The sequence below is a fragment of the Panthera pardus genome, unplaced genomic scaffold, assembly GCF_024362965.1.
Source record: "Panthera pardus isolate Hobbes unplaced genomic scaffold, ASM2436296v1 HiC_scaffold_17, whole genome shotgun sequence".
In the NCBI taxonomy this organism is placed as follows: Eukaryota; Metazoa; Chordata; class Mammalia; order Carnivora; family Felidae; genus Panthera; species Panthera pardus.
Window position 1 is genome coordinate 115,948,804 of NW_026526732.1, and position 20,384 is coordinate 115,969,187.

The following is a 20,384-nucleotide window of genomic DNA, read 5'->3' on the forward strand; positions in this document are numbered from 1 at the left end:
TTTTGGGATAGTGTTTTTCAAATAAAGATTCATTTGATATAATTCTTGTGAATACATTATTTTCACATCATTGGACACTGCAGAATTAGATAATGTAAGTATTGTATTTTGATTTAAATAAAAAGTCCACTATTACTTTATCCATCATTAAAATTTGGCACGCATACTGAGATTTAAAACAATGAAGACCATTTTTGTATGGCATCAGCATTTTTGTGTGTCATTTTCAGATACATGAACATGTATTAGAACTCTGTACAAGAATTTAATATTTTCCTGAATGACTTTTCATTTTTTTTTAATTGGGAAAAAACCCTAAATAATAAGATCACTCCAGTAGAAGGTCATAATATTTCACATAGATTAGCTCTAAGGTCATAGATTAATTTAGGGGAGTTTAAATTTTGCAACTCATTTTTTTCATTGAAAATTTTTTTTGTTTTATTTAAGATATTGTTTGTTGTTTGAATGTTTTCAACTCCCATACAGTTAAACATTTTTGTTTTTTTTTTTTTTAAGATTTTTATTTTTAAGGAATTTCTACATCCAACATGGGGCTTGAACTCAGAAATCCAAGATCAAGAGTCACATGCTCCACTGACTGAGCCAGCCAGACACCCTAAAATAAAAGTTTTCCCTTGATGACAAACACACACACACACACACACACACACGCACAAACACACACCACAATATAGATATGAGTTACTTTAAGTTAGTATGTCAGCAATGGAGAATAATCTAAAAATAAAGAAAGCGGCAAAGTTAAAGAAATTTAAAGAAAAGAGAATGGACAGTTATGCTCACACAATTTGTATATACACAAAAAAATATCTAACTCACATACGCACAAGAGGAGATAAGGGACAAGATTCCAGCTGGAGACACTTCATCCCAAGTGGTGCAGGTGAAGAGGCTGTACTCGGTTTGCCAGCTGTGGCACCGACAGGGGAGGAGAGGGACGCGGAGACTTCCAGAAGCTGGCAGTAGGGGAAGCTGTGCCCGTTCCTGGGCCTGGAGGGAGGAGGGGTCGCCTGGGCCCAGTAAGGAGCTGTCCTCCTGATGGCAGCACAGGAGGGAACAAGGCAAACGGGCCCCACTTTCCCTCCTCACGTCCTCCCGTTTACAGCTGGTGCCGGAATGGGCGGTGAGGCCGGGAGTCAGCCTCGGGCACAGAGCCGGCCAGGAAAGGGCGCAGAACTGATTCGGAGAATGACCAGCAGCACGCTTGAGTCTGTTCCATCAACAGTATGCACGCGTTTTATTGCATTCATTCTCGTCTATTTATTTTAGTGCAGGCAACCTCAGAGATATTGTGGGTTCAGTTCCAGACCGCCGCAATAAAGTAAATATTGCAATAAAGCGAATCGAATGAATTTTATAAAAGTTACACTTACATTGTACTAATTGTGTAATAGCATCATGTTGAAAAAAGGTACACCCTTAATTTAAAACGCTTTATTGCTAAAAAAATGCTAACCGTCATCTGAGCTTTCAGCCGTTCAGAATTTTTGTGCAGGGGGAGGGCCTTGCCTCCATGTCAATGGCTGCCAGTGGATCAGCATGGTGGCTGCTGAAGGCTGAGGCCATTTCTTAAGATAAGACAACAATGAAGGTTGTCACATCCATGGGAATCTTCCGTTTAGGAACATTTTTTCCATAGCATGTGGTGCTGTTTGACACCGTTTTACCCGTAGAACGTCTTTCAGAATTGGAATTCATCCTCTCACACTCTGCCACTGCTTCATCAACTAAGTTCATGTAATGTTCTAAATCTTCTGTTGCCATCCCAATAATCTTCACGGCGTCTTCACCAGGAGTAGTTTCCATCTCAAGAAACCATTGTCTTCGCTCCTCCCTTGGAAGCAACTCCTCATCTGTTCAAGTTCGATCATGAGGTTGCACAAGTCAGTCACATCTTCAGGCTCCCCTTCTAGTTCTTTCGCTGTTTCCACCACACCTACAGTGACTTCCTCTATGGAAGTCTTGAGCCCCTCAGAGTCATCCATGAGGGTTGGAATTCACTTCCTCCAAACTCCTTTTCATGTTGATATTTTGGCCCCTTCCCATGAATCATGAATGTTCTTAATGGAATCTAGAATGGTGAGTCCTTTTTAGGTTTTCGATTTACTTTGCCCAGATACATAAGAGGAATCACTGTCTATGGAAGCTATAGCACTATGAAATGTATTTCGTAAATAAGGCTTGAAAGTCAAAATTATTCCCTGACCCATGAGCTCCAGAATGGATGTTACATCAGTAGGCATGAAAACAACATTTATCTCGTCCATCTCCCTCAGAGCTCTTGGGTGAGCAGGTGCATTGTCAAAGAGCAGTAATATTTTGAAAGGGGTTTTTTTTCCCTCCTCAGAGCAGTAGGTCTCAACAGTGGGCTTACAATATTCAGTAAACCAGGGGAAGGAAAAAAAAAAGAGGTTAGAGTGGGAGAGAGCCAAAGCATAAGAGACTCTTAAAAACTGAGAACAAACAGGGTTGATGGGGGGGTGGGAGAGAGGGGAGGGTGGGTGATGGGTATTGAGGAAGGCACCTTTTGGGATGAGCACTGGGTGTGGTATGGAAACCAATTTGACAATAAATTTCACATATTGAAAAGAAATATTCAGTAAACCATGTTGTAAACAAATGTCCTGTCATCTAGGCTTTATTGTTCCATTTATGGAGAGAGCACTGGCAGAGTAGATCCAGCATCATTCCTAAGGGCCTTCGGAGTTTTGGAATGGTGAATGAGCGTTGGCTTCAGCTTAAAGTCAACAGTTGCATTAGCCCCTTACAAGAGAGTCAGCCTGTCCTATGAAGCTTTGAAGCCAGGCATTGACTTCTCTCTAGCTATGAAAGTCCTACATGTAATCTTCTTCCAGTAGATGGCTATTTCATCTACATTAAAAACTTGTGGGGCACCTGGGTGGCTCAGTCGGTTGTGCATCCGGCTTCGGCTCAGATCATGATCTCATAGTTTGTGAGTTCGAGCCCCTCATCAGGCTTGGTGCTGACAGCTCAGAGCCTGGAGCCTGCTTTGGATTCTGTGTCTCCCTCTCTCTCTGCCCCTCTCCTCAACCTCTCAAAATAAACATTAAAAAAAATTAACCAAATTTTTGTTGTTTAGTGTAGCCACCGTCATTAACTACCTCAGCTAGATCTGCTGGAGAATTGGCTGCAGCTTCTACATCAGCACCTGCTGCTTCACCGTGAACTTTGATGTCATGGAGACAGCTTCTTTCTTAAACCTCATGAACCAACCTCTGCTGGCTTCAAACGTTCCTTCTGCAGCTTCCTCACCTCTCTCACCCAACCTGAAGAGATCCAGGGCCTTGCTCTGCATGAGGCTTTGGCTTAAGGGAATGTTGTGGCTGGTTTGATCTTCTATCCAGACCACTCAGACTTTCTCCTTATCAGCAAAAAGGCTGTTTCCCTTTCTTATCATTCATGTGTTCACGGGAGCAGCACTTTTCATTTCCTTCAAGAACTTCTCCTTTGCATTCACAAGTTCTCTGTTTGGCACAAGAGGCCTTGTTTTCAGCCTGTCTTGGCTTTCACCATGCCTTCCTCACTGAGCTTAACCATTTCTAGCTTTTGACTTAAAGTGAGAGACAAGTGACTCTTCCCTTCACTTGAACGCTTACAGCCCACGTAGGGTCCTTAACTGGCCTCATTTCGACATCATGGTGTCTCAGGGAATAGAGACGCCTGAAGAGAGGGAGGGAGAAAGATGGGGGGATGACTGGTCAGTGTAACAGCTGGAACACAGAGTATTTATTGGTTAAGTTCTCTGTCTTCTATGGGTACAGTTCACAGAATCCCAGAACAATTGCAATAGTAAAGTCAAAGATCACCGATCACAGATCACCATCACAGATAGAATAATAATGAAAAAATTTGAAATATTTCAAAAATTACCAAAATGTGACACAGAGACATGCAGTGAGCAAATACTGTTAGAAAAGTGGCAGCTTAGTCTCACTCAACCCAGGGCTGCCTCAAACCTCCAAGTTGTAAAGAAACACACATCCGTGGAGCGCAATACAGCGAGCTGTGCCTTATTTAGACACAGTGCTTATGATTAGTAAATCACAGAACTTTAGGCATGAAGGGGACCTCAGTTCATCTTTAATTTCTCTGTCCACATGTCTTAGAAAATTAGATGTAGTTATATGTCCATAAAGGGGCTTCCAATGAAACTTTCTTCACCACCGTATTTTATCAGCGTTACACCCTTCGGTCTCCTTATTCCAGCATACAGCCCGTCCCCCCACCGCCCCCCACTTTCCCAAATATTTAAGGCTTCTTCCTCCCTCAAGATCTCTGCCAATGTCATACTTTGTAGATGCATTCAGCAGCAACGGCATTGACTTAGAACATGTTTGGGTTCTCAGAATGCCCCATGATACAACTGGTTCTACAGATGTGTGGTGCCACACACAGAATCTTATCAGGGTCACTCAAGTGGGACACTGGAACATGCTGTCAAGGAGGGAGCAGAACAAGGAGATGGCTCTCGTTTGAGGAGGGAATGGCCCAGCAGGAGGGAGGAGGCATCAAAGCAGACAGAGAAATGACCATGGAAATAGTAGAATCAGCCTAGGGCAATGTCTTAGAAGACAACGATAGGAAAGAATTTTAAGAAAAAATCTCCAGTATCAGACACTGCACTAAGCACAGTGCTGGCAGGTGGAAAGCACTCGAAGGTCTGGGGTTTTCCCCCCACTATTCATGCATTCATTCACTCATTCATTCACACATCCATTATTTCATTCAGTCACCCATTCTACAAATATGCATGTGTCGCTAAGTGCCGGGTGCTAATCACATCGAAGTGAACAAAACAAGCACTGTCCCTCCTCTGTCCTCAAGTTTATATTCTTTGGGGAAAAGGAATGGGGTGAAGAGACACAAGGTACAAACTCAAGTATACATTCATATAGTATCAGGTAGTAATAAAAAAAACAAAGCAAGTTAAGGAGAAAGGAAAATCCCATAACGCTACTTTGAGTTGAGCAGGCAGGGAAGGCTCTTTGCGGGGAGGATATTTAAATGGAGAATGGAATGAAGCAAGGCATGAGGTGTCAGTGGTCGCGACGATTGAGGAGATGTTGTTGATGATGATGATGCTGAAGAGGAATAATGATTAAGACTTGTAGACCATTTTTGTCAATGGTGCCAAGGAATGAGAGAGTTATACAATGGCAAAAGTGGTCAGCAAGCAAAATGCAACAGTGATGTCCCAATAAAGGACAGGAAGTGTTCATTGCCTTGTGAGGTCGAGCATGCAAGGAGGTTAGTGACCCCGAAGAGAACGGTTGCCGTGACTTGTAGAGAAGGAAAATAAATTGCAGATGATTAAGGAGTAAGGGGGTAATAGGGAATGGGTAGAGGGGAGAGGTTTTGAGACAGGTTAGCAAAGAGGAAAGGATTGGGAGTGGAGTAGCTAGGCACAAAATAACATAAAGCTAGATCTCAGGTTTTTTCCTCCTCTAGACTAGGGTTTCTCAGCCTGGGTACAATGGACATTTGGGGCTGGATAATTCTTTGTGTGGGGTGGGCAAGGGGACTGCCCTATGCACGGTAGGATGTTCAACAGCATCCCTGGTCTGTACCTACTCGATGCCAATGGCAATGGAGTTTTGACAACCAAAATAGTCTCTAGACGTTGCTAAATATTTCCCAGAGGCAAAATCACTCTTTAGTGAAGAAGTACCACCCCAAACTGAGATGGTCCGAGTATGTTTGAAATGATAGAGAAAGAGCCTGTGGAGAAGGAAAGAAAAGGGATACTGGAAAGGGAGGGTCTAAATGTTGAGGAGTAGCAGTCAGGAAGTTCAACATGTTTTCCCTGAAAGTGAAAAAACAAAGGCACAACTATACGAAGTACTAGTACATACTTTGTGTTATGAGTTTAGGAACAAATGTTGTCATTCTGAATTAAGAAGGAAGCATTCAAGCTGAAAATTAAAAAAAAAAAAAGTATTTGTTGTAACCATTTCGAAACCAGTATGCAAACTTACAAGGAAAAACAGTATTATTAAAAAAGATAAATCATTAGTTATCCTTTTACGTATCAGTAGAATTAAGACCAATGCCGATGTTTGAATTGGAGAGTCGATCGTATGATTCACAAATTGCCCCTTAGCCTGGGAAGTCCTTAACTTGGGATTGAAGACAGATGTTTCTGATGTGACTCATGTATTTTTACCACTTTCTCATGGCCATGGACTCAGTTTATTCCTCTCTGTGTCTTGATGATGTCAGTATCTTGTTTACACAGAATGAGCCTGCCTAAGTCAAAACTAGCCCTGTCACGTGATGCATGATAAAAATACATAGGCGAGTTTCTTTTTAGATGGGATACGGTTGCAAGCTCCAGGGTAACAGACTTGATTTCTGGGTTGAGCACAGGAACTTTAGACATTCGAGAACATTCGAGAATAACGGAATTTCAGAGTTGAGAAGGATTGTCCCAATTACCTCCGCAAACATTTCACAATTTCTCAAGTTGCCATTTCAGGTGTTGCGCATTAAAAATAAAAGTTGTGTCTCTCCTCAGGAGAGAACAAACGTGAATATGCTGCTTGGCAATTATGTACTTTTTTCTCCCGAAATTAAAAATAACTTTTTTTTAACATTTGTTCATTTTTGAGAGACAGCGTGCGAGTGGGGGAGGGGCAGATGGCGAGAGGGAGACGCGGGATCTGAAGCAGGTTCCAGGCTCTGAGCTCTCAGCACGCAGGGCTCAAACTCACGAAGTGTGATATCATGACCTGAGCCAAAGTCGGACGCTTAACCCATTGAGCCACCCAGGCGCCCCATCTCCTAAGTGAAAATCAAGTGTTAATCGACACCTGAAAAGGTACCTTTTTTGGCATTTATTGAGAGCCTACACTATGGAGAGCTAATGTAGTTATTTTATGATGTGATTTCCTTAAAGCCTCATGACGATTCAGTGAGCCAGGTATTTTTCCCGTCTGCCAGAGAGAAAAACTTGCAGTCACATTCAAAATTAGACTGCAAAACCCATCAATATGGAAACGGCTGTTTTATGTCCAAAGCTGATTCTGGACATTCTCCCCCCCAGTGATTTTTACCAGTCTCTGATGAGATCTCAACTTCTTTTGAACAGTAAATGCACAAATTGAACTACTTTGGGACTGATATTCAGGCAGGGTGTTTCACCCGGCCGGTCTCTGTCCAGGGGAGTGGAGTTAACAGACGTGACTTTGACTCCTCACGTCATGTCTAGCAGGGTCCCCTTCTTCAGTCCCTTCTGGCAGACCTCTCTAGCAACACACTGTGGCCACGATCTACTGCGGGTCATACGAGACGTCAGTAAGAGGTAATCGTCTTTGAGATTTAAAACGAGAACTTGGGTTTGCCCATTGCCTTCCCTACGAGGAGAGATTTTTGAGTTTTTAATTTAGTAACTAAGTTTTCGCAAGCAAGCTTATGATGTTGCAAGTTTTGTTGGAATTTATTACATCCAAAAGACTTAAAAAGCCCTGAGAAAATCATCAATTTCTTGTAAGTAACTGATTTGCATCATGAGGACCCTTTCCTTGAATGGGTGGTTCTGGTCTAATCTATACATTTTCTTAACTTTCATGGTAACTGGTATTAATGTACTTGGTATATGTTTTCTATCTATCTATCTATCTAGTCGGCTGCTCCAAATGTTTTGTTTCTTTGTTGGCTGTCTTCTCATTTGGCCCTTAAGAGCTCAAAAACAATACAAAGAGCACAATAACTCGTGGAGTATATTTAACCACAGGAAAAAGAGCATCTCTGATAAGCTTCACTTCTCCCAAACATTGTAAAGGGACACACCGAAGAGATTTAAAGAAAGAAATCTGTGGATGTAAGTGTTAGGCTATTCAGGGTAAAAGCTTCCTGTGAGCCTCCAATCGGGCATCTCACTCAACCGAACAAGGGATCTCTCCCCAACGTGCCTGTCGATGAAATGATTTGGAAAGCAGAGTTGGGTGGGCCGGTGGGGAAAGATAGATGAGTGGCCTCTGTGTCTGCGAGGTGGTCAGTGAGAGAGGCGAAGCCCTTCCCCCCACTCCCATGGCTGATGTGCCACTCTTTCTCTATACAAAGACAATTTGCTTTTCATGTAGTAATGAAGAACAATGTTTAACAGACAAAGGAGCTTCTAGTTTATTATTGTGCTGTCTTTGACTAGAGCTAGATGCTGGGAAAAATGGTAATTCACAGTGTGAATGCTTCTTTTCCAGCCGTACGGGTTATGGCTGAGCATGTACATTGTATATTGCAGATGGTATAATAGCAAACACTGTGAGAACAAGGAAAGAATGAATTACGGCTTTTTTTTTCCTTGCTAGCCAAGAAACCAGGAATTTCTTCACAATAATTTTTATGCACGTCTCTGTGTGCATAGGTTATTCCTTGGCAATATGCACTGTAGATGCTGCTAAATGCTTTTAGGGTTTTTAAATTAATGTAGGAAGTCTACCGTGATGCTCTTGGAACACCTGTGTTCTCCTGCTTTTTCCCCCATAAACTGATACAAGGCACAGGTGGTGCCTCATTAACTTATTTGATGCAAATAAAAACATATTGCATGATTTCTTCTCCTTAACTGTATAATCACTGAAACATAATTTTGCCGATTAATGCAACAAACTTTGGGAGAAAGAATTCAGCAATTTTTGTCAGTTCCCTGATGCTGAAGGCATTTGTAGCCCATGGGAATCTGATTTAAATGAACAAGTAGTGGGAATGTCTCTTTCCTATGTAAGAAGTCTCTTCCCCCCTGTTTAGTCTTTTCTGTGTGTCACAGGACACTCCGTCATAAAGAACTGGAAAAAAAGGAAGAGCAAATTTCCCATGGAGGTAGAGGCAGTGGAAACCCGGACGAAGAATCATCTTAAATCAGCAGGCTTATGAGTTCTGATTCAGTGTTCAGATACTGTTATCAATGATTTCCAAAAAGTGACATTGATTTGCTTTGGAAACAATGATGGAAAAATAGCGAATGTGTACCCAGAATGCTTTTAGAGTTCTAAAATCATACTGGAAAATGTCCGAGCATTCCAACACAACTATAAACAGTACCAGTCTGTATTTAGGGGGTGATGGCAAGTCTGTTTTTAAAAGTCTTTTGCGATATTATTTCTGTTTTTAATTTATTGAATTAAAGCCAGATTTATTCAATTAAGATAATACACTTCAAGGTTAACTGCCATTTGCTGTTCATTTAGGCAAGCTATTGTACAGTTATGTAAATTTCATGAACAGAGACACTGCTTGAGTGTCTTAATTACAAGCAAAAAGTGTCATTTAAATATGAATTAAGCGAATAGTTGCCAGTATTTCCTGTTCCTGTATTTTCTATCTTCTTAAAATCTAAAGGCTACCCAAGGATCTGTACTGTGCCCCAAGATTTTTCTTTTTCCTATAAAATAAAAACACCCCTACTACTAAATATTATTTCTAAAAGTAGGAAAAACACGTAAAAACGCCATTATCTCATTGATTATTAATCAGAGTAATACCTGAAGAAGAGGGTGCCAATTTTTCCCAGTTGGCCGCCGACCATCCTTTTTACCTTGTTGCGGAATTTAAAAATTATCTCACTTATGCAAGGGGAGTAATTTGCTGCATGGGTCATTTGCTCAAATTCACTATGTTTGCGAATTCATATTTTTAAAAATGACTCTCCTTTCATCTACCCATTTATCATGCATCCAAACATTCAGTTTGCAGACTCAAACCCTGGGATGCACGGAGTATTACCACTGCTTCATCTGTGTTGAAAGAAACCCTTCTTTGAATTTCGAACCTTCGCAACTGAAATCGTGTTTAGCAAAAGTGACCCCATGACCTGATTCTCTGCCGGTTTCTGTGAAATAATTCCCCGCGCATCTCGGATTGACTGACAGGCACCGTTTTTGTTTGTGTCTCTGTTTCTGGATGGTGCTTGTACAGAAAAATGACCTGGAGACAATCTGGCATTCATCATGAAGGAAGGGAAGGATTCACAATTAGTTAATGAAAACCACACCTCCGTGCCGGGCAGTCCGTTCCCAGATCCCGTCCCAAGCCATAAGGCGGCCTTGCAGCCTGGGGAGAGATTCCCAGCCGCCCCCCAAGGTAGCACCCGCTCGCTCCCCCAGGAGCGAGGAGCTCACTATTCACTGAGTGTTTGCGTCATCCTTTCCAACATGTTCCCACTGATACATTAAAGGAATTAATTGCTCATAATGATCTCACCATCTGTTAACAGAGGTTCATACCTACAGGCTGGTGGCCCGCGGTGGTTCTATTCAGGGATCAATGGGCAATGCCGGGCCAACGCTTTCCCACATTGCCTGCCTCTGCGCGCTGAAAGGGGGGAGGAGAGCCGGGCCGGCCATCTGCTCCCTGTCTTTCTGTGCGAGACCTTGATGCGGTCCAGCACAGCTCCGAGCTGACTCCAGTCCGATTGGAATGTGGCTGATCTGAGAGCCTCTCAAAGCTGTGAAAGTGAGTCAAAAGGAGATGCCCATTGTCCGGCATGGCTGAAAGAAAATGATCACTTTAAAATTCATAACTCCCAGGTGCCTGCCATCTATTCATGGGAAAAACCCTCTGAACTTCTCTTCATTAAAGAGAGAGAGGGGAGTCTTGCTAAAAAGAGAGAAAAGGAAGTAGTTTGTGGGAATGTGCAGGGGATTTTCAGGCTAAACAAATGAGGAATTTGGAATTTTTTCACTTGTATTAAAAGGGCTGTGCAGGGAAGGGCAAGCTCTTATTTTAAAAAGGGGTGGGGAGGGGGGGATGCCTGCCCGGGGCCCTGGAGCAACTCATAGAGAACATTTTAATTTTTTTTTTTTTTTTTTTTTTTTGTCTCCAGGAGAATTCAAAGAGCGCTCTGCCTTTTTACTTTTACTTACCTGAGGCTGAGAAAATTTTCCCATTCGATTCTGAACGGCGGGCGCTCCGCACTCGTAGCTGATTTCCACTCCTATTCCCTTAGCGTGTAGTTTGGGTGGGAATGTATGAAAGAACGAGTCCAGGAAATTCCCAAGTGTTACAGGACGTGGGTGGGCACAATGAAACTCAAAGCTATCGGGTGTTTCTGAGGAGTTCATTCAAGCAAGGTTACCTGTAGCCACCAAGGTACCTGTCAGGAGTAGAGTCCTCTCTGTGCCTTGAAGACCGACGGGCAGTAAGGGAATGGAAAGAATCTCTCTGCCTGGCAAATGGAGATTCAGCCACGTTCCAGAGCCCTGGGAATCACAGGGCTGATGGATCAACCACTCTTGGCTCTTAGTCATTGTGGAAAATTGGTGTTGCACATAAGAATTCAAAGGGATTTATGGATTCATGAATTGAGAGCCAAAACAAAAATAGAAATAGAGAGACCTACATTCTCCGTCTTGAAAATCTTTTGTCCTATAGATGATGGCTTATGTCCCATAGAGGTTAAGTGACATGCTCAAAGTCACAGAGTGAGTCACAAAACCTGGGCTACAACCTTATCTTACTGGTGATTTCTTTTTTCCTGCTTCAGGCTGCCTCCCTGAATAGTGTGGGGTTTAAAATAATTTTTGCTCGACTTTCTCTAATTAAAATATAGATCGGTATCACCAACCTAAATAATAGAATGGTCCCTTTTAAAAGAAATTCTGAGCTCTTAGAAAGATTATGAATACCAGTACTCATCACTAGCACATACAAAATAGAAAATTGATCAAGGAAGTTACTATGATAAGAAAATATGGCAGTAAGTGGCAGAAACTATTGATGAAATGGTGGTAAGGTCCAGTCTCTTGGACATAAATAACCACATAAAAGGAACAAGCAGGAAAGGTAAAAATTGGCAATGATCAATGCAGAGTCAAAAAAACACAAAAAACACAAGCAGGGAGTCTAAAGGGGTGGATGGTGGAAAGGCGATGGAAGAATCTAGAAGTAACCCACATTTCTGGAAGCGAGAGAAGGTAAGTCGGATAGAATCAGTGTTGCTGGTCTTTCCTAACAAATAAAAGGTCACCACCTTCACCATATTCTTTTCCAGAAATTTAGACTCAGTCTATGGAGACTCTTTGTTTTGCTTGACTTTTCCTCCATGGGAGCGTATCTTTAATTTTGTTATGGTGGATGGGAACAGAAAATTCTCCGAACAGAATTGTGACATGTTTTCATGGTAGATTTAAGTGGGGCAAAAATCATTAGTCCAAATTGATTCTTAAATTATTAAGTTATTTGACTCTACAGCTTATATGGACAAAGTCAGAATTGGTGAAATATGGGTGACAACACCATCCCCACCCCCTACTCCCCCCACCCCACCTCCCCGCCATGAATAGTACAAACGGATTGAGCATTGGGATAGAGGTTGACAAGAGCCCAAAGGGTGTGGCTAACATTTTCTCAAGTATTTCAGCTTTGGCCGGCCTGGACCTCCTGGGGGGGATCCCAGAGATTTTTCCAGAAAAAGTGAAAAATAAAGGTAAGCCAAAAGAAGAAATGAAGTAAAAGTTACCCCTAATCTCTGTTTCAGGGAAAACTTATGGTAGATTTTCAGAGTATATATAAAACAACGACAAAATCAGATCATATTATTCATATTATCTTACCCAGTATTTAAGCTGAGATATGACATTGTAGATACTTGACCACTTTTGACCTTACCAAAAAATATGGCAATTCATAGATGGGTGAGCTGAAAAGCTTTTTCACTCAGGGATATATCATGAACCTCTTTCCTTTCCAATAAATAGGCAACCACATCCATTTTTGGTGGTTTCAAATATGGTTTAGGAACTGTATGAACAAGTGTTCTCTGAAGGTTCTGAGTGTCTCAGCTCTTCTCAGGATTGGATTTAGAACCACACACAGATTTCACAGTAGAGTTAATCTATGTTGGAGAAAGACAGTTTGTTAAACGTGGACTTAAAAATGTCAGTCATTATTTTTTCCTCCTGCACCGAAATGGTAGCTTTCTTCCTACTGATGCATACACCCCTTCACACATCATGACTGAAAGCCTGCAAGCTTTAGACCAGCTTCTCCACTTCTGGCAAAGGAGGAGTATAATGAGTGAGAATGTGCCTTAAGAATGAGGCATGCAAAGATACCCAAATGACCTAAGTGCTACCTACTCAAACAGTGACAGTGACCACAAGCAATGCACTTAAAAACAACAGGAACAAAACCCCAAGCCAACAAGTCACAAAACATCAAACAGCAATAAAGCGATAAAGCCTGTGGTATGGAATTCAGAGACAGGCCATTTCTTTAGGGGCTTTGGGTGAAGAATGTAGTTGGTGGAACAGCCAGGTTGTGGGCTCTGTTACGATTTGTGGGGCTAGGATCCCCAACGTTGTATCTTTAAGACCCAAATTCTTAGGGTGTCTGAGCTCCCAGAGGAATGTGTAACTGTTCATTTATTTACATCTACTTTATTTCCAATACTTCTTTTTCCTGTCAAATGCCAGGTGAGGCCTCATAGCTGCTTCTTCTAAACCTCCCTTGTTTTGCACGGTTTTTGGGGTTTTTTTTTTGCTCTGTTTTGTTTTGTTTTCTTTCCCCACGGACTGTTATGAGGACCAGAAATGCCCATCTTCTCTATAGATGAATACATTTTCTTTTCCCTTTCAAGAATCCTAGAGGAAAATTTCCTCCTCTTTTAATTATTCAGTTTTTGAGAACAGTTTTTGAAACTTGCTTTGCCATTGTAATCACTTTACATTTGCTCGCTCATGTGACTCAACTTTGTTCTCCTTTCTTGCGTTCAAAATTAATACACAGAGATTTTAAAAGCACACCAACAAAAGCAAATACACTTTAATGCCATGCTCCCCCCCACCCTCCAGTTCTTACAAACACAGGTCTTGTAGGGTTAGCTGATCTCTGGGTTTTATTATTTTCCCTCCCTTTTCTTTCTTTAAAAAAAAAATGCATGGAAAGTAAAAGTTTATTGGGGGCAAAGAGGTTCAATGACGATTTTTCCCTCCAACAAATTAATCTTGTATAACCTGCATTAGAAAGGCCATTTTTAAAAAGAGGAGGAAATACTCATTGGAGCCTTATTTGGAACTCTTGCGGGTTTGAGTTCACATTTGCACCAGCCAGAGATTTTCAATTAGCAGTGCCTTAGAAAACAGGGACCCCTGCCTTTGTCAGTGTCCTGTGCAAGAAGAAGAGCAAATAGATTGGAAATGGTCTTATGGCTCAAGCTCCTGGGAAAATGTAACAGGTGTTACAGCTCAGCTGGGTGTGAGATTTATGAAAAAAGCCCACTCAGACTTTGCCCATAGAATTCTGCTTTCTAGCCAGGGCTTCAAGTAGGAAGAAACTAATGACTTCATTACCATCTCAATTCTGGGAAATGCCTGGTCCAGACCTGAATCATGAAAGGAAAGGTATAGCACTCTGGGTGACCTTGCGAGATCAAAATGTTATTTAGAGCAATTCCATTAGTCAGAGCCATAAACCCGAAAGAACACACCCTTTAACCATAACGCTTTGGCCCTAACGTGAGAAAACAAAAACACAAACAAAAACAAAACGAATCCATACGGCAAAGGAGGGGGAAAGAAGAACAAAACCCCACCAGATTCTGTAATCATCATGCGACACTATTTCCCCCACTCTCTTTGAAAAGCCTTCACTTCCAGCCCTTCTTCCCCCTCACTCTTGTTGTGACACATTAAATGGCTCTTGTCGCTTTCCCATTTCCAGTGGATTATAATTGGGGGGTGAGATGGAAGCCAGGAATGATGTCAAATTTCCAAGCAGAGGAAGGTGAAATAAATCTCTTCAGTCCAAATAGTACTTAATAGCTCTAACAGTAGTACTGCTTAACTGGGGGCAATTAACAGTACATTTTTTTATTAGATAATTGCCTCTTTTATTCATCTGCAGTGGGAAAAACGTGGCACATGTGAGTCTGTCTCCTGTCCTGTTTATCCCTGCAAACAATCCTTCCTGGTCCTTGTGTTGCGTTTTTATTTGACGTTGCTATTCCGCGGAGAAAGGACTTGGCCAGTGGAAATGCAATTTGGGTAACCTTCTCACAGTGTCTTTATCTCTAAATGCCAGGCCCCTCCTGGGGGGTCCTCCACCCCCATATGACTCATTTGTATTATGTTCTCACACGCTCTGCTTTCCAGAACACCTTTGGGGGGGTGGGGAAAGAAAAGCAAGTCCAAAGACAGATTGTTTATAAGGCCCAAGCTTTAAGGCCGCAAACTTGTTTCAGAAAAGCGAGGAGCTCTTTCCTACAACCCCATTCCTGAGAAAATCAACTTCACATTTAAGCCTCTAATTCACAGTCTCTCTTACGAAGTATGTGGTGGTGCCTCCCTGGTAGATCTGAGACCCTCAGTGGCCTGGGGGACATGCGGACTTTTGAACTGGAGCGCGTCACCTCCAAGAAAGCATTAGGCTGGATTGTTCCGAGTCTGTAGGCGTTAAAGCCACATGGGATGACGGGCGTTTGAGCAAAGTCATTTGGATGGCGAGGGCCACAAATACCGCTGAGTATGGCGAAATTACCACTTAAGGGTTGGAATTCTCGGTCAACATACACCAACCTAGGGTCTGCCCACCACTTCCAGGATTAATTAGGGCTTGAATATAATTGGGGGTGTACTACAGGGACCGTGAAGGGGCCTCTTTAGTAGTCAAAACAAATTGGTTATGATGTTTGGGACGTTATTTCACGACAAGGGCTTTAGGTTAGAGACTGGAATTTTCCTGAAGGAAGTAAAATATATTGCCGAAGAACTATGTCAAAAGAAATCTTGCAGAGACTTCTTAGCATACCTGCAATATTCCTCCACGTCCCTTTTCAAATCTTCTATTTTCTTTTTCATTTTTAGTGTTCATTATTTTATATTTGTGAGAGAGGGGGTGAGCTGTGAGCGGGGCAGGGGCGGAGAAAGAGGGAGACGGAGGATCTGAAGCAGGCCCCCCACCGTCAGCAAGGAGGCTGACCTGGGGCTCAAACTCCAGAACTGGGAGATCCAGACCCGAGCCGAAGTCGCACGCTTAGCCGACTGGGCCACCCGGGCACCCCTATTTCTCTTTTTCAGTGTAAGCATGTATGCATAAGAAGGTTGAAGAATCTTACATGAGTGTTACCGTTTATAAACGCATTTCTCTGCATTATTTCACACAGCTTTGACACCAGTCGCTGGAGGCAGAAAGGTGAGGAAACCAGACTTCGGGAATGTGTTACACCTAAAACCAGATCTCCTGGCAATTGGTCCCATGCCCTTGCATGGACCTGATTCCTGGGGACAGTCTGGTCTTTGGTCACGTTAGCCATCTATGGTTTTGATACTATCTTAAAATACTGATTCGTGCAATTTCACACAGCAATGTTTAATAATTTCTTTATGATGATGGGAAGAAAAAAATGCCTAAAAAATAGATTTACTTACTAATCCTCCCTTAGACTCAGAAGCAGGGTTTTAAGCTAGAAGATGGTTAAAGATTATTATTAAGGGCACCTGAGCATGAGTAATTCATAAAAAAGCCTAAAAGATTCAAGGCAGTATATGAACAATAGGTAATTCAATGGATAAGGAACTAAGGGTGGGGGAGTGGTTAGCTGGGGGAAAATGTTGTAGTTGTAAAAGGAAAGTCCTGAAATACACCCTGAAAATGACCACTATCATTCTGTCTTCCCTACTTCTGGCTGTGGAAATGTAAATATCCTCGGTGAACAATCAGGAAATTTGATCTAAAGTCTTTGCTGAGTTAGCAGAAAGCAGTCACAGGGTGAAATGCCCTTGCCTGGGCTGTGAAATCCCCAGTGGAGAAAAAACAAAACAAAACAAAACAAAAAAACAAAAAGAGAAACTGCAGGAGTCTGGACAACTTTTGAAGGTGCTGAGAGAATCATGTTGCTATGGATAAGCTACAGATGGAAAAAAAAGCCAAAATACAAAAAAAAAAAAAAAAAGAAAAAAAGAAAAAAGAAAAGGAAAGAAAGAGAAGAAAAAGAACAAAAAAGGAAAGAAAAAGGAAAAAGGACAACTTGAGCTAGAAAAGTAGTTATGCAAAGCTGAGGTAAAATCTGGTTTATAAGATGAACGAATTAGGGTCCCAACTAAATAACATTAATATTTGCTATTTTTTGAATATGTGCAACATTCCTGGCACTGCATTAGCACAAGGGAAATAGAGCACAAGGAAGACAGAGACCCTGCTTTGAAGGAGGTAAATGAGAGAAAGTTTGTAAGCATTAAAAATTTCACAACACTATGGGGTGCCTGGGTGGCTTAGTCGGTTGAGCGTCCTACTCTTGGTATCGGCTCAGATCGTGATCTCATGGTTCATGAGTTCAAGTCCTGTGTTGGGCTCAGACAGCTCAGAGCCTTCTTGGGATTCTCTCTCTCTCTCTCTCTCTCTCTCTCTCCTCCCCTACTCATGCTGCTCTCTTTCTCTCAAAATGAATAAACAAAAGAATTGCACAGCACTATTTATACCAACACAAAGGATTAGCTCGTCGTTGTGTACTGGGATGAGCTTCAGATTGCATTTTGCAGATCACCTTGCTAATGCTCCCATTCTCATCCTCGGAAGAAGAGGCTCGAGTCTGGCTCACACTGAATGTGCAAGGGTTACATCGTTAATAACTGGTCATGAGATGTGGGCACCATTCCTGCTCTGCCTGATGTTTTGGGCCAGTCATGGAACCTTCCATGGAACCATACAGACCATGTATCTGAGTTACAGAAGAAGCTATCCTTGCATGAGAATCACCTGACCGCTTCATAAAAGTGAAAACAACATTGGGGCACCCGTGTGGTTCAGTCAGTTAGGCGTCCAACTCTTGATTTTCGCTCAGGTTATGATCCCAGGGTCATGGGATTGAGCCCCCCACTGGGGCTCCTTGCAGGGTGTGGCGCCTGCTTCAGATTCTTTCTCTCTCTACCTCTGCCCCTCTCCGCCACGCTCTCTCTCAAAACAAAACAAAACAAAAAGCAGTGAAAACAACATCAAAATGACATTCCAGAAGTTTATACTTTTCCTAACGATGTGCTATTAAGTAGTGGAAAGCGATGCTACTGGCCAATTATCAGGATGCCAGTCTGATATTTATATGTGAGTTTGAGCCTTTTTTTTTTTAAAAGGTATTACTTTATATCTAGCTGGCATGCTCAGTTCGAGTTGGTTTTTATTTTAGAAGTTGGTAGAACCAGGAACCGTGCTGTTATTATTAGGTATTATTTCTAAGCCGGAATTTTGGTGACATGATATAATGAATGTTTGTCATCTATTTCTCCCTTGTGCTTACTTTATGCTCACTTGCCAATAGAAATGATAAAACAACAAAATCAAACTGCAATTTTCTTCCAATATCCATTTTATGTTAGTCGACATAGCTTTTCTACAGTTAATGTTAGCTCAGATAATGAGGCGCAACGATAAGATCACTTTGTATTTACACAGTGCCTTTTCCTCTGAGGATTACAAAGTGGAGGTTTAAGATGCTGATTAAATTTATATTCCTCTGCAGGTGCACTGCAACATTGTTAATCCCATTTTAAGGATAGGTAAACTGAGGTACAGAAGTTAGAAAGTTGCATCTGATATTTGGGGTCTTCTTGATTATATTTTTAGTTTCTTAAACCAACAAGTCTTTTTCAAAGTTTTACTTCCCCCCCACGAATTAGAGGAAAAAGCAAGTTACGTTTACATGTCTGGTTTGAGATTTTTCCATTTCTTAAAAATCGGGACAAGATGTTAGGAGGAGTGACAAGTCACAGCTTCTTAGAGGAAATGGTTAGATCTTTATTTATTAAAAAGCCACCCAACGTTGGATGAGTTTGAACAACCCAATACATTCATTGGTATTTCCCAGGTGTTAAATGTGTCCTGGGAGGTCACTCTTGGGGGAGGCACTGATGATTCACCTTTTGCCTCAGAATTCTGTCCATACTCGTTTCCTGGAAATATCGCCGTAATTCGGATATGCCCTCATGAATCGAGCTGGGTGTTATTTGCTATCTGGGAGGCTGTTTGTAGGTAAACAGATGGCACTGTGCCTGATGAATAGGTTGTGCTAAATACGGTGTTCATGTTTCTTGTTAATCACAGTCTCGGGGCGTCTGGGTGACTCCATTTGTTAAGCGCCCGACTCATGATCTCACAATCCTGAGTTCGAGCCCTGCATTAGGATCCGCACTGATGGTGTGGAGCCTACTTGGGATTTTCTCTTTCTCCCTCCCTCTCTCTCTCTCTCTCTCAAAACAAATAAAACTGAAAATAAAATTAACAATCTCAGTTTCTCTCTCCATTTGAATCTGCGAAGGCCCAGGATTCGATAACTGAGAGCCGAGTTCTAGTGGCCTTTGTAGAATCCTGTAGCCAAAGGGATACGGATTGAAAAGGCCATTTCTTTGAGTTTCTTTCCCCCTAATTCCATTCCCCTTTTCTGCAGCTTTGTGTAAACTTGGCCATTTTAACTGCCTCTCTAGACTGCCTCCAACTGGTAAGTTCTTGGCCTGGTAAGACATTACTAAACCCAATATACATCATCACAAGACGTGAATATATAAATGCCTGATATCTTGAGAAGATAAATGCTTTTCCAGAGCATGGCATGATGTGGGGGTCAGGGGTGAGAAGTCCATGAAATGTCCATGTAGATTTCATGTACTCTCATCACACACACAGAAATGGTAACTATGTGAGAAGGTATGTTAATTAGCTTGACTGAAGTAAAAGCTTTACTATGTGTATCAAATCATCATGCTGTATGTCTTAGATAAATACGATTTTCATTTAAAAACTGGCCATGTACAAGAAATCTTTTAAAGCTATGAGATTTTCTGTATCCGGTTGTCCTTATTTGAAGATGCAAATATATATACATGGTCTTTATCTGTCCATTTGCTTCTTCTGGGAGCTGTGGGGATACTAGTATCTCAGATATTTGTTTGGAAAACTCACTGCTTAATTTGTGTTTTACCCAAGTAAATTAAGCTTTGCTTAAGTGATGTTTTTGGATCAACTTTCTAAGATTACTCCTGAAATAATAACCCATTCCTGGGTCTAGATGTGGATCCAAATCTTCCACTCACTTGTGTCATTTCCTGTGTATGAATGTCTGGTGTTGCCAGAAGGAAAAGACTGAAAATGAAAAATTCAGAATCACAGATACTAGAAAACAATGAGAAGTCATAATAGTGGGAATGTAGTAATACAGATAGAGTCCCGTAAAATGGAAGGCTTCCACGTTGGAAGAAGAGATGCCGAGATATACGTGAAGTAACGGGAGTTTTGCTGAGACGGCAAAACTGGCAAAGGATATGATCTTTTAGAGTGTCACTTTTGATGATAGTGAAGAGAATTTCATTCCTGCTGCAAAACTACATCATGTGTAGAAGGAGCACGCAGCTTGCAATGTG

The 20,384-nt window shown here is 41.8% G+C and overlaps 1 pseudogene; it reads right to left on the minus strand.

Moving 5' to 3' along the window:
* Positions 1-1,502: 1,502 nt before the first annotated feature.
* LOC128777784 (tigger transposable element-derived protein 1-like) lies at positions 1,503-15,836 on the minus strand (annotated as a pseudogene).
* Positions 15,837-20,384: the final 4,548 nt, after the last annotated feature.